The sequence below is a fragment of the Taudactylus pleione genome, unplaced genomic scaffold, assembly GCF_031769625.1.
Source record: "Taudactylus pleione unplaced genomic scaffold, aTauple2 ptg000448l, whole genome shotgun sequence".
Taxonomy (NCBI): Eukaryota; Metazoa; Chordata; class Amphibia; order Anura; family Myobatrachidae; genus Taudactylus; species Taudactylus pleione.
Window position 1 is genome coordinate 696,837 of NW_028284850.1, and position 12,877 is coordinate 709,713.

Below are 12,877 nucleotides of genomic sequence, written 5' to 3' on the forward strand. Positions count from 1 at the left end.
AACACTACATTACCCAAATAATAAATCTGTAGTACAGATATGTAACATTGATTAGCTGAATCCACTGAGAAATGCCTCGATAGGGATCATAGAAACAAGCTTATTAAATGAAGTTTAATATGAGAAAATACAATGCTTAAAAGATCTACAAAAGTAATTAATAAAAAGGACATACAAATATATTCTTATGCAAATAGTTTGTTATAGAACAAAATAATTGATTGGCTGCACATTTCTCCATTCTCTGCTCACATGTAAAATACGCAGTCCAGGAAACCATGTGTGCCAACAAATGTTCCTCCTAAGGGAAAGGAGGTTCAAGGGTTCCGCCTGTTAGAAAAGTGATGCCTTGTATTATGAATGGAGCTATATTTTCCCCTGTCTGTAGGATGCTTAAACTGGCTTCCATTCTAAAGTGGAATAATTCTCCTTATGGACAGACTGACTATAGCTGCATCAAGTTTATATACTTACTACTGCTTAGAAACTGCTTCTTCATCCTGAAAGGGATAGGCTTAAGTATTTTAATGCTAAACTGTCATCTGCCCATCTCTTCCTATTCTTTTTTTTTTTTTTTTTTAATCAAGTGGTTTTTTTTAAATTTTCAGTGACAAAGAAAAAAACAGAAAACTATTTGAAACATAAAAATAAAAGCAGACAGAGCATATATATTAAAAAAAATCAAGAATGTATCGGTGTGCTAGAACAAACAGGCATATTATATGAAAAGTTCAGGGGGATACACCATTCTACAAGCAAACAGACAAAATACACAGAAATTATTTAACCAGTACTGAGTATTCATAAAATATATAAAAATGTCCAACTACTAAGACAGAAGACTTAACAGAGGCTAACATTTAAAGCACAAAGAAGAACCAGGGGCAACCTAAAGGTGAGGCAAGGGCAGTATCATCACTATGGGGGTGTGGGCCGCATCAGTGGTCACCCATGGAGGGGATAATACCAAAATGTCAGCTCCTCCTCAGTGATAGGAGCCGGGTGCTGCAGTGTGACATTCTCCTGCAACTCCTGGCTCCCGTCACAGAAGAGTAGCCGACAGTGCATGTACAGTCTCTGGGGATGCTGGGCACGCCCCTGGAGTAACACGATAGGAGTCCTGCAAGGCCACGCCCTATTTATTATAGGCCTCGTGTTCCAGGGGTAGGATTTACAAAGTGCACCAGGTGTCACCAGACTCTGTGATGCCTCTGGGCAAGGGCTGGCGGAGGCATAACAGAGTCAAAATCAAACTAGGAGTGAACCGAAAAAGTGGTCTCGAGCATATGTAGATTCTTGCCACAGATTCCAAATCCTATCAAACTTCAGAGGGCATTTTCTTGTGGGATACAGTAACATTTTCCAGGGCTACCTAGTGGGGAATAGAAGGAGGAGCATGTGCCATCCAAGTCCTACAATACAAACCCGCCTGTGAGTTAGGAGAATGTTTACATACAATTGTAAAGAGCAGGGGAGGGAGTCCTTAAGGCCTAGACTAAAGAGGCACATGCGAGGAGCTAGTAGAGGGTGCTGTACGCCTTTATTTTGAATACTTGAAACTTCTCCATACCAGAATGAGAAAACACGTGGACAAGTCCAGAGCAAATGCCAGAAGTCAGCAGAGGGGACAGCACATTTAGGACACACGTCCAAGGACAATCCACCAAAACCACAAAGCCTGACCGGGGTTTAAAGACCCTGTGTAGGATGTAAAGATGGATTTGCTGAAATCTGACATATGCTGTGGCAGCTCTGGGAGAGGCTAATATCAGTTTCCAGTCATCATCGGGCAGTGCACCCAAGTCCACATCCCAGCGAGATCTAAGATTACACAACCCATTATTACCTTGATATGACAGCAAAGAGGAGTAAGCCAAAGAGATGGACTTCTGACTAGGCAGAGTACGGACTAGTAGGTGAACTAGTGACTCCAAGAGTATAGGGAAGGCGCCCCTCCATTGTGCACATAGAGCATGTCTGAGCTCCAAATACCTAACAAAAACAGGCATGCTGGAAGATCATAAGTAGAGGATAAATAGGCAAAGGTGTAGGGAATACCATCTTGATACAACTGAACAATTACAACAACCTCATAAGATGGCCAAATAGAACTACCTTCAACTTTACAAAGCTCATGAAAGGCCAAGTTATTCCAGAGTGCTGAGTGTGGTGAGAGGGGTGGAGGGGAGACTGCAGTGGGGTAAAAGTCAGATTAGCTTTTTTAAGTGGGGCCAATGGGGCGTCTCCCTGTTCTGACGGAAAGCAAAGCTAATCCACGGTCAGCAGGGTCTTATAGGCTATTTTCGCTCTCCTGCTCCCCCATACAAAAGAGGTGACATACCTAGCAATAAGAGTAAACTGAGGAAGAGTGATATAAACAGATGAATTGTGAAATATATAAGAATTTTGGCTGTATTACCATCTTTATGAGATTAACACGGCCCTTGACTAAGAGGAGGATCCTCTGCCATACACGGGACTTAGGACCTCATTCAGAGTCGGTCGAAGCGGCCGCACGGTCGTACGCCACCGATGCTCGCTATACTGCGCATGCGTTAAGTTCGCAATGCGCGTGCGCAAACTAGCCGCTACGATCAGAAATTTCTCTCTCCTTGAACACAGCCAGGTCGGTAGTTTGAGTGACAGATAGAGGCGTTTGTGGGTGGTAACAGGGGAAGGTGCTTGAAAACGGGGGAGTGGAGATCCGAACGCAGGCGTGCGTAATTATGTGAATGGCGTTTTATGGGAGTGCATACGGTTTATGGGAGTGCATAATTAGCAAAGTAGCGTCATGGCACATGTGACATGGGAGGTTTTTACACTGACATGATCGTAGAGCTTAAGAGAGGGTATGGTCAACCTTAAGCTCTACGACCAGTTCCAATGGTTACCGATGTTCGCGATTAATCCTTATATGCCCGGAGATGACGTGTAATGCGTACGAGAAGGGGGCGTATTTTTTGGTCTTCCGGCCACTTCCTCCCCTTGGTCGGCCAGTAACCGATCCGAACTTAGGGACGCAACTTGCGAGGGAATCATTTGCATATCCGGCCCCTTTTCCCGTACGACCATGCGGCCGCTTCGACCGACTCTGAATGAGGTCCTTATCTCATTCTTCTGCTGAGTTTCTCAGATAAGTATATGAAGGCTATCTGTATACCAAGATACTTGAAATGAGTACACCACCTTAAAGGGAGACTACAGTAGGGTGCTGACGAGTAGTAAGCAGGAGAGGGAAAACCACTGACTTATAGTAGTGCAAATGGTCAACACAATCAACATGTAAATGGTCGACACATGTCAGTACATAGTCGACATGCTAATGGTCGACAGCCGACGTGCGAATGGTCAACACATGGTCGACGTGTGAATGTTCGCCGCAGTCGACATGCTAATGGCCGGCACAGGTCGACACTCAGTCGACATGAAAATGGTCGACACGTGTGTGTTTGTTTTTTTGCCCTAATCTTTATTCCTAACCCTCCTCTTGGTGCCTAACCCAAAGTGCCTAACCGTAATCGTCGTGTTGACCATTTGACAATATAAGTGTCGACCTACTGCCTGTCGACCTTCATACAAGTTGACCCGTCGGAGTAAGTGTCTAACCCTGACACTAACCCTAAAAAAAAGAAAAAAAAAGTCGACCATTTGACTGTCGACCTTCATACCTGTCGACTTTGTAACCAGTCGACCTTTAGTGTGTTGACCTTCTGCCTGTCGACCTTCATACGTGTCGACCTTGTTACCAGTCGACCTTTAGTGTGTCAACCTGCAGTACATGTCGACCTTTAGTGTGTCGACCTTCAGACCCTGTCGACCTTCAGTCCCTGTCTATCTATTGCCTGTCTATCTTCCCTTGTCTACCTAATCACTGTCTATCTAGAAATTATAGACCCATTGAACCATACCCAGAATTTTGATATCAGTGGATAACAACGAGATGGGATGATAAGAATCAGGATATGACAAGTCCTTACCCAGCTTTGGAATAACCACCATAAGGGCCTGAGCCATAGAGGGAGGAAGAGAACCAACCTCAAACAGGGCCTGAAATATTTCTAGCAGTTAAGGGATGAAAAAGCCTAAATGGGTCTTTAATAATTCAATGGGAAGACCATCCACCCTAGGAGCTTTACTAGTAGCTCTTCTTTCAGGATTATGGGAGACTCTAATACCCCTTTTACACCAGAGCAAAAACCTGGGTTTTTGCTGGGTCTACCTGGGTCGCAGCTCAGTGTAAAAGGGTCCCTGAAAAATAACCTGGGTCAAGTGACCCTGCAATCCAACCCAGGTAGCTACCAGGGTTGGACCCAGGAAATGGTGCAGTGTAAACGGTGCAACCCGGGTTATCTGACCTGGATCATGCCTAAAATGAGCGGATTGGTGGTTGTGGAGCATTCACCTCCCACTTTTTATGACCTCACAGGTTTAACAGGGCAGACCTGAGTTCAGTGTGAACAGGGCTGACCTGGGAGTAACCCAGATCAAAGGTGCAGTGTAAATGGGTCTGACCAGGGTTGGAACCATGTCCTAAAACCCAGGTCGGACCTGGGTTTTTGGTGGAAAACAGGTATAAGTAATGTGGGTGTGTTTCAAACAGAGGATATCTCTTCCCACTCTTAATGAGATCTGTAAGAACCCGGTGTACTAGAAACACTGATGATCCACAAAGACCGAATCATGGAGAGACGCTGGGGAAGGGGTATTGTCTATCCCCATGGTTATTTTACTATGTGAACATTAACATAATCATCTCTCTTGACTCATTGCTCAAGAGAACCCGGGTGTCACGGTTCTGGGTAAATGGGACAACAAACTCACCTTCCGAAAACCTCTGCCCACCTCCCAGTCCAGGTATACCCGGGCCATGGCTACTTCAGAGTGGATTCCCCCCACACCACGTACGACAATTGTCTTTCCGGGAATAAAGTTCTCCGGGTCCACTAATGTGGGATGTACTAATGTGAAATCTGCCCCGGTGTCATGTAGCCCCACAGTTACCTGCTTTCCTTCGACCGCGGCTTGCATTTTCTTGCTGGCGCCCTCCTGGGATCCTCGTGCGTACAAAATGTCGTGCACGGGTTTCGCTGGTGAGACCCCTGCAGGAGATGGTGTCATCTTCTTCTTTAACGGACAACTAGCGTGGAGGTGCACAGGATCACATACAAAACACCGGCGGCCCTTGGCCCAAACCGGTTTCCCCCCCACCCGCTTTACTGGTGCTGAAACAGGAGTCGTAGCTGCTGTGGTAGGCAAATTGGGTGGCTCCTCCAGGCCGCTTCTCCTTCCAGGCGGATTGCCCTGGTGATCCCCAGCTTTTCTTTGCTGTGGTGGTCCGGGTAGCAACGTACTTATCTGCCAGGCTGGCAGCGTTTTTCGTCGTCTTGGGTTCGCGAGCCAGGATCCACTCCTTAACTTCGGCTGGGCACAGGGAATGAATTGCTCCTGCAGAATGAGGTCCTTTAACGCCTCAGTCTGTCACCTGCACTCCATCCAGCCATTGCTGCAGGAAGTTTGTTAGCTGTGCGGACAGTCCTGCATAAGTATCAGAGGCACTGCTTGTTAGACCTCTGAACTTCTGCCTCTAAGCTTCTGGGGTAATGTTAAATCGTGCCAACAACGCCTTTATGATTTCAGCATAATTCCCATCTATCTCCCACGGAAGGTTGGCAAACGCATCCAGCGCTCTCCCTCTTAGGCCTGGGGTTAACTAACTGGCCCACAGATTCGAGTCCAATTGAAATTGACGGCAAGTCTTTTCAAAAGTCCTGAAAAAAGTGTCCAGTTCACTGTCCTTTTCCATCACTGGAAATTGATCTTGACGCGGTTGATGGGTATTCGCGTCGCCGGCCACAGGCTGGTGGGCTAGTTTAGCTAACTCCAACTGGAGCCTGTGATCATCCACCTTTTACCCTCGGTCCAGAGCCACTTTAAGCTCCACAGCCTCCAGGTCCATAGCTGCCGTACGCTCTGCAGCCTCCTTAGCATTGAACTGCTCCATAAGCCGCAGCACCATAGCCGGGTCGGGCTCTTTCACATACTTATGAGCTGACTGCAGATACAGATCCAACTGGAGGTGTTAAAAGAATCCGATCTACGACTAGTGGGCCCCGTAATTTCCAGTGCCATCTGCTCCTCAACAACAGACTCGGAATCCAATTGATCCCCTCCAGCTCCTTGCTGCTGGTCTGCATTCATTAAGGCTTTGATCATCTGTTGCCTGGTTTGGTCCTCGCTGTCCAGACCCTTCTGCCTGCACCATGCCTCCAGCTCTTCCTTCCTGAGCTCTTTGTAGTTTACAGCCATCAATCGCCAAAATAAAAATAAGAAAACAACAGGGGTGGGGAAACAGAAATTGCTTTCACAGTGTGATCTTCTACAAGTATAAGCTTTGAGTTCTGGTATCTGGTGAAATTGAGTTTCTTTCTGAGTACTCCCTCCTTCACTTAAGTTTTTATAGCAAAAAAAAATTATCCCACCGCTGTGAACCAATTGTCATGGTCCTGCGAACCGACCTTCAAGATACACAAATCTGAGAATCGCCGCCCATGACTTTTACAGGTTACCTCAGCACTTATGGTTAACTAAACCTGGTAACTGCCATCAGCAGAAGAAAACTGTAATGCTAAAGCATAAGGTGAGCTTCTGCTCTCACCTGCATACACAATTGTCAATTCTTATAAAAATAGGTAACATGAGCCATATAGCCTTGGGTCATAAAAACACAGATCCAGAACTAGAATTAATGTTTAATTCAAGACTATCTTCAAAGCTTATGTACAAAAGTTACAAAGAATATAATACTTTTAAAAAGAATCACACAGTTACTGAGACTTTCTATAAAATAAAAGGGGAAACAAACCATTCGTGTCACGGTGGATTAAATGGTTCTGGGATGAGGCCTTCCCAGTGATGAATTGGGGATCATCTGTATCCTTCGATAGCCTCACGCACAATGAACAATCAGCCAAGGTTGAGTCACATATTTATGCTTGCTTTTCCAGGCATTTCCTCACCCCCCTCCCTGGAATGATTTTAACCCTTTTCAGCTCAGAGTGGATTGTCCAGCTGGCTGAAGCTCAGGGTTTCCTGGCCACATGAGCAGGGATTCTTTACTTACACATTCAGCTCTTTGAAGTTGGGAAGCAGGCTTGGGTCATAAACACACAGCTGACTAGGTGAAGAAATTCACACATGTCTGTAAAACAACCATTCTTTGACCATTGTTCCCAAACAGAACACAGGCTCTTAATGACTGTTTTTGCAAGGGTCTGGTCAGCTGTCATATAATTCCATACCTTTTTCTTTCATGCCATATACATCGAGACAGGTTTATGGCTGTTCAGGAAGACAGACCTTCCTACAACCCATCTTAGATTACACAGACCCTAGTTCAAAGCATTTTAACATACAAATGATGCTACATAAATGGACAAGGGAAATTTACAAGATTTTACCAACACAATATAATGTGCAGTTATGCCCATGCTGATGTGAAATGAGCTTTTCCGCTACACCAGGGACCCACTGGCAACAGAGGTGAACAGGATGTACATCACATAATCTGGGTCTTTCCATCCCTGTATATCTGGCAGCCAGACGCCGGGTGCATTCACAGAGCAACCTCTGTCCCTGCTTGTACTTCCGGAGATGCGACACAAGGATCATCTGGACTCACTGGATTTCAGTGTCTAAGAAAAGACTGATGGCATTCTTCATTTCAAGTGAAAAAATATGGTCCTGTGCACAAACCTTGCCTGAGAACATGCTTTTTTTATTTTCCCCCTTAAGAGTTTTGTATTTCCTCTTAATGTTTTCAATCCTGCTAATCGTGTCATTGTTGTCTGTGGGATTTCCTCATTGGGAAGAGTTTTTACAATTAACAATATAATGGTGTTAAAGGGAAATAATGGGAAGGGGGACTGCAAGCCGGTACTTTGCAAGAAGACTACGTACATGGCAATAACAGGCTCTTTTTGGCCATAGTGGGCTCTCTGGTAATTCTGAGTTTCTTGGTCTCTCTGCTTTTATCTGGTGTAAAAAAATAAGTTTTGACCACTGAAGAGACCCCTCTTCCCACCCTTAAATATTCAATGTTAAGGCAAGGTACACTTCAGAACAATGTGTTCCCGGCCTTTCCGCAGCATGGCATTGTACACTTGCAGCACGGCCAACCAGAAGACATCGTAAACGACCTGTGGGAGCGCGCAATTGGCGGTACACACTGTACAATCTTCAGAATTTGTTGTTCCAATTTGCTTGGAAACAACAAATCGTGTACATATAGTTCTAGTGCGTACCCGGCCTTAGATTTCCTCCAATTGTGCTTGGCTACTTACATTGCATTTAGGATCATAATGTGACCTGGACTGCAGCAATCAGTAAGAAAATACTCTCTCGTTCTGCCTACTGTAAGTAAGACAATGGAATGAAGTGTCTGGTAGCTATAGTTTAAAGCAAAAACTTAGCATTTTTGTGTCTTTTCTTTCTTTTTTTAATAAAAACTAAAAATATTGTTTAAAGAAGTTGAAATCACACATTTTTGCAATAACCAATTCCAATTGTTGGATAACCATTGTTCCTTCTTTAGGGGCTCTTTCTGACACCACAACTTTTTATTTTATTTAGTTCCCAGAGCAGCCATGCTGACATTTTCAAGAAGACAGAGGGATATGCAAATCTGGCTCGGAGTTTGTGCTATATGCTATCTATTTGATTGCTGCTACATACAATGCACACTCCCACATATTGCCAAATGCAGGCACCGGTTGGGGCCCTTGGACAGCACCTTCGGGGCTTCTGTGCTCACTCCAGCTCTGGAGCGTCCCCGCCCATAGGGGACAGCTTTAGGACGACCCAGGGTGTGCCCCATAATGGAAGAAAAAGAAGAGATATTGATTATCTGTAAAGTCCCTTTCTTCGACTCCATAGGGGGCACAGGATGCCCACCCTGACGCACCTCACTGGCTATACCCCAGTGTCATCCCTGTTCCCCACTATAGAGTAGAAGAAAGAAACCTGACAGGTAAGCAAAATAAGTCTCCTTATTTGTGTCTGGATGTGTAATGTCAGAAATGTGCTTTTAAAATAGGTTGGAGATGTATACCTATTCAGTATGGAAACTGGCGGCTTCCTTCCTAACCGTACAAGTTCTGTTAAGGAATGTTTGACTCGGCATCTCAACATGCCATCTTCGCAAGTTTCTTTCCTGACTTACAAGCAAACTTTAATAAAGGTAAGCTTTTTTTTTCTGCAGATGTTCTAGCAGCAGTAGACTTGTGACTCGCTGTAATAAGAGAGAACTGTTACAGAGTGCTTTACTAATCATTTGTACATTATTATTTAGCTTGGTGTGAAAGATACATAATCTCTTTTCAATCCCCAATATGTACGTATGAAGATCTGATAATATAAGTACTTGGCATGCAAACAAATAATGTAAAAACGTTTGCTTATAGGGATGTAAAATTAACTTGCTTGTAGATAAAGTTGTTTCTTAACCATTTATAGGAGAATACTACCTAGAACTGAAAACATACTTGGCACAGATATATTACATGCTTGATCAAAATGGTGATCGCAATGAACTAATGTCTTTTAGTTTCTTATTTTCTTTGATGATTGTCATTTTCAGATGCTTTCTTTATTTGAAAAATATAAAATGGAGTTTGACTAGTTATTTTTTCTAAAGACTACAGATGTGTTTGCATCGTGATATACTAGGGATGTGCTAGGAGCTGGGTTGGAGTCTTGGACCTATAACTTACTCAAATTTAAACTTAATTCTGGAAATGCCTTTATAAACATTGATCTCTAAGGGTACCTTGACATTGTTGGTCTTAATTTGTTGCTGATGTCACACATGATCAATTTACACTTTTTTTATGTTTTGTTTTTGACTTCATATTCTATACTTTCTCTATACAGGATAACCCCAATATCTGGCTTGTTCGTCCAATGCCCACACACTTGCTGAAAGTATTGGCTCTGGAAGTAATGCACCTCTTGGCTCTGCGATTAGCCATGCTGGACGCCATGTTAGCTGATTTTACATTATTGGTTGATGGGTATCTAAATACATATAAAGGGACAATGGATGCTATAGGCAGCACTGAGGTATGATAAATAGTCATTTAGTTCTATTAGTCTTTTTGTGACAGACGTGAATTAGTTTGTTTGGTCTGTGGATTTTAAAGAAGAAATTATTAGTTAACATAGCAATACTTTTATATTGTGACCTCTTATCGGTAGCATTACATCAGCTTAAAACCTCTTCATCCAAGTGCTGCATTTCCTCTTTCATCCAGTCGGGGGACACTGACCATGAGGGTTTAGACTGAGGGATTCAATTGTGCACATATTCTAAATGCCACATCCCATCTTTATGCCCTCACATCAGGGAAACTCAATTTTAACAGTGCCTTAGGAGTAAGGATGCTTCACCACAAGCTACCTATGTCACAGCACCCCTAACTCATGAGGTAAAGGGTACTGTCTAGGGCAGCCTCCCTGCAGTGAGCTTCGCACTGATATCTTCCTCCACTATGGGGCACAGGGACACAATGGGGTAGGGGTATAGTCTGGAGAGGAGAGAGTCTGGGCACCAAATAGTTACAAATTCCATCAGCCTAGGCCTCACTCTTCACTATATCCCGCCACCAGCTCGGGCTATACAGTTTTTGTTTGGTGCCAGGTAGGAGCGGACACCATTTTGGGGGAGGGAGGCTGCTATTAAGTTGTCCCCTTGGTTACTTTTATTTTATACTAAGGGTGGTCTGTGTAAGGACGCCCTAACAGCTGCTCCGGCACCCGGTGGAGGTAGCACCGGTGACATCCGCAATGGGACCCTGCATTCAAAAGCCAGACTCAGTGCTGTCAGCTCCTGCAGTTGGGATCAGGTAAGCATGGCTCCCTGCTGGCAAGGAGCCGTATCCTCGCAGCTGTACACCGCCGGTTTAGGGGACCACCTGCGGTTCTGGTATGTGTTTGATCAGGGCGTCCTGCTCCTTACACTCGACCATAGGGCACATTGGAGCAGGACACTGCTATAAGTGGTGACAGCCAGGGCCGGGGGGTTTACACCAGCAGGGGAGATAGCATCATCCTCTTAGTTTAGGGCTCTGGTTTCCACATATACCTTGCTCCCAGCGGCTTGGCTATATACAGTCAGGTGCATAAATATTGGGACATTGACAGAATTTTCATATTTTGGCCTCTACTCACCACCACAATGGCTTTGAAATGAGACAAACAAGATGTGCTTTAACTGCAGACTTTCAGATTTAATTTGAGGGTAATTACATCCAAATCAGGTGAACGGTGTAGGAATTACAACGGATTCTATATGTGCCTCCCACTTTTTAAGGGGCCAAAAGTAATGGGACTATCAACTCAAAAGCTATTTCATGGACAGGTGTGGGCTATTCCCTCGTTATTTCATTATTAATTAAGCAGGTAAAAGGTCTGGAGTTGATTCTAGGTGTGACATTTGCATTTGGAATCGGTTGCTGTCGACTCTCAGTGACAGCTCGTTGGATCTCATATTATCAGTGAAGCAAGCCATCATTAGGCTGAAAAATCAAAACAAACCCATCAGAGAGATAGCAAAAACATTAGGTGTGGCCAAATCAACTGTTTGGAACATTCTTAAAAAGAAAGCGCATCAGAGAGCTCAGCAACACCAAAAGACCCGGAAGACCACGGAAAACAACTGTGGTGGATGACAGAAGAATTATTTCCCTGGTGAAGAAAAACCCCTTCACAATAGTTGGCCAAATCAAGACCACTCTCCAGGAGGTAGGTGTATATGTGTCAAAGTCAACAATCAAGAGAAGACTTCACAAGAGTGAATATAGAGGGTTCACCACAAGATTTAAACCATTGGTGAGCCTCACAATGTCACAATTGGTGCTCGAGGGTTACCTGTATCAGGTGATTAACTGGAAACACTGGAGGCCGGCTGGACTGGAACCATGGGGGACATGAATAGCTCTTTTTATAAAAGAAGTGGGTAGCAGTGAGAACTGCCTTGGGTGATAAATGACTGGAACTGGAAACTTGAGAGGTTGGAATGAGACCAGAAGGAACTTGGAGGGACCGGACTGGGACCGGCAGGTAGGCAGACTGAGCTGGTCGGGGTACCAGTAGATGAGCTTGCAGACGGATGGTAGCGTGGAAGCTACTTGTTGTGGCTTGGGAAGCCGTGGGTAGACGTGGTAGCGTGGAAGCTACTTGGAGCGGCCTGGGAGCCGTGGGCGAGAGGTGGAAGCTACTTGGTGCGGACTAGGAGCCGTGTGGAGAAGCTGGTAGCTGGGTAGCCACTTGGAGAAGCTGGTAGCGTGGAAGCTACTTGGAGCGGCCTGGAAGCCGTAGGCGAGAAGTGGTAGCGTGGAGGCTACTTGGTGCGGCCTGGGAGCCGTGTGGAGAAGCGGGTAGCGTGGATAGTCACTTGGAGAAGCTGGTAGTGTGGAAGCTACTTGGAGTGGCCTGGGAGCCGTAGGCGAGAAGTGGTAGCGTGAAAGCTACTTTGTGCGGCCTGGGAGCCGTGTGGAGAAGCGGGTAGCGTGAATAGTCACTTGGAGCGGCCTGGGAGCCGTAGGCGAGAAGTGGTAGCGTGGAAGCTACTTTGTGCGGCCTGGGAGCCGTAGGCGAGAAGTGGTAGCGTGAAAGCTACTTTGTGCGGCCTGGGAGCCGTTTGGAGAAGCGGGTAGCATGAATAGTCACTTGGAGCGGCCTGGGAGCCGTAGGCGAGAAGTGGTAGCGTGGAAGCTACTTTGTGCGGCCTGGGAGCCGTGTGGAGAAGCGGGTAGCGTGGATAGTCACTTGGAGCGGCCTGGGAGCCGTGTGGATAACTGAACGTAGCAGGCTTTACAGATAG

The 12,877-nt window shown here is 45.3% G+C and overlaps 1 pseudogene; it reads left to right on the forward strand.

Annotated features, from left to right (window-relative positions):
• LOC148505581 (piRNA biogenesis protein EXD1-like) overlaps positions 1-12,877 on the forward strand; it is a 208,556-nt pseudogene that overhangs the window by 181,434 nt on the left and 14,245 nt on the right.